Source organism: Equus asinus, chromosome 30, assembly GCF_041296235.1.
Source record: "Equus asinus isolate D_3611 breed Donkey chromosome 30, EquAss-T2T_v2, whole genome shotgun sequence".
In the NCBI taxonomy this organism is placed as follows: domain Eukaryota; kingdom Metazoa; phylum Chordata; class Mammalia; order Perissodactyla; family Equidae; genus Equus; species Equus asinus.
The window spans coordinates 18007471-18009875 of NC_091819.1; the positions used below are offsets into that span (position 1 = coordinate 18007471).

Sequence of the window (2405 nt, forward strand, 5' to 3'; positions counted from 1 at the left end):
AACACCTTCCTAATGGTAATGATAATCGTAGCAGTACCTAGCGCCAAAAATCTGGGTAGTGTTCACAGTTGGCTAAGAACTTTCACATACCGCATATCATTCCATCTCTATAGTAGTCCTAGGAGATGGGAAACTGAGACTCAGAAGGCTGAGTGGTTTGCCCAGGTGTACAGTGTTGGCGAGTGGGGGTGAACGTTAACTTGGGGGCACTAGCACCAGCCCAGACTCTCTCAGCCTCTCTTTGTGCTCCTGCCTCTCCTTGTTCTCATTTAATCTATACACACTTGCTAGAACAATCATCCCATAAACTTTTATTTCTGGTAAGAAGCCTTTCCTAACAGATCCAGCTTCACTCCCTCTGCATCTTTACCCAGAATGCCCTGAGCACTCAAGTGTGCACTAAACAACCATTGGCCACTGGTTTTCTCCTACTCTGACATCATACGTTTCAATTAAAATCCTACATCTTTTTCATGAGAACTTACAAATCTTTTGGTCACATGACAGTAGGTCCTGACAATATGAAGAGGAAAATCGTCTCTCAGAAAGATGCTGTGATCCTGGCTTACCCACATCTTTCCTTCTGTGTTTGTGATGAAAATCTACTCATCCTTCACAGCTTACCTTAAATGCCATTTTTTCATGGAATATTTTTCTGATTCTCTAAACAAATACTATCTCTCAATCTTTTGACTTTTTTGTTACTTATTCTGTTGCAATTATTTTTATTATTTTTCTCATGCCGCTACTAACCGTGTAATCCTTGGGGTCAGTAACAAAAAGTTTCACAAGTAGGAGATGCTCAGTAAATACTTGTTGAATTCAATTTAAATCAATTAGTTTGAAGACACTCCAAGTACAACACAAGCCCTTTTATCCAGTGCAATTGCTACCAGTATTATTTGTTAATCAAAGAAAGTAGGAGCAGACCCCAGAGAGCTCTGAGCAGCCCCACTACCACCTGCCTAGTTATTGTCACACCCAGGAGGAGCCAAAGCTCCACAGCTGCCTGGGTCACCATCACTGCAACCATGAGCAATGGACTGAGACCCAGCCTGGCATCTATGGCAGGGAGTGACAGCCCAGGTGGTCTCACATCCGTGGTGTCTGACAGCAGGACAAGAAAGATCACTGCAATGAAGTTTTTGGAAACAGTAAAATGGTTCAAGGTAAGAGATGGATATGGTTTCATTAACATGACACTAATGAAGACGTACTTGTACACCAGACTGCCATACAGAAGAATAACCCCAGGGAGTACCTTGGCAGTGTAGGAGATGGAGAGACTGTGGAGTTTGACGTTGTTGAAGAAGAACAGGATGCAGAGGCAGCAAACGTTACAAGCCCTGGTGGAGTTCCAGTGCAAGGCAGTAAATATGCAGCAGATCAGAACCATTATAGACACTATCCATGTCCCAGGGGTCCTTCACACGATTACCAGTGGAATGACCAGAATAGTGAGGGAGGGGAAAGAATGGGGGTCGGAGAGCACTCCCCAGGGCCAGGCCCAACAGCACCCCCCTACCGCAGGCCACAGCACCCACCTTATTACATGCAGAGACCCTGTGGGCACCGCCACAGTATTCCAGTCCTCCTGCACAGGGAGAAGGGATGGAAGGTGCTGACAAACAGGGTGCAGGAGAGCAAGGGAGGCCCGTGAAGCAGAATATGTATCAGGGTTTAGCCCACAATTACCCAGGGTCCCTCCGTGCTGAAAGACATCCTAGAGAGGATGGCAATGAAGAAGACAAGGAGAATCAAGGAGAGGAGACCCAAGGTCAGCAGCCACCTCAATGTTAGTCCCACCTCATCTTCAACTACTGATGCAGATGCCCAGAAAAACCTAAACCACCAGATGGCAAAGACCAAAGCAGCCGATCCACCAGCTGAGAGTTCATTCCTCTGGAGGCTGAGCAGGGCGAGGCTGAGTGAATGCCGGCTCACCCTCTCTACCATCATCTGGTCTAGTCATCCAACAAGAAGAAACGAACATGAAATTCCAGCAATAAGAAATGAACAAAAGATTGGAGCTCAACACCTTAAGTGCTTGCTTTTTGCCTGTTAACCAGATAACTAGAACTATCTGCGTTAGCCACACAGCATAGGGTTTGTATCATTTTTACCTAAAGACATCTCTTTTTAGTAACGACAAACATGTTTTTTTTTTAAAGAAAAAACCTGGTTTTTATCAATACACTTTTAAAAGTTTTTACATTGTTTCATATCTGGTTCAGTTGAGATTTTTAAGAACATTTTTAATTTGTAGTAAAAGTTTAAAATTTGATTTTTAAAAAAATCAACAAATTGCAGGCCCTTGTTAATTAAAGTCTTAAATATTTTTTTAAAAAGTAGATTAACATGGGCAACCATTTTTTAAAAAGCTATATGTAAACCATAAACCATTT

The 2405-nt window shown here is 43.2% G+C and overlaps 1 pseudogene; it reads left to right on the top strand.

Annotated features, from left to right (window-relative positions):
* The first annotated feature begins 1031 nt into the window (after window positions 1-1031).
* LOC106830428 (Y-box-binding protein 1 pseudogene) lies at window positions 1032-1800 on the top strand (annotated as a pseudogene).
* Window positions 1801-2405: the final 605 nt, after the last annotated feature.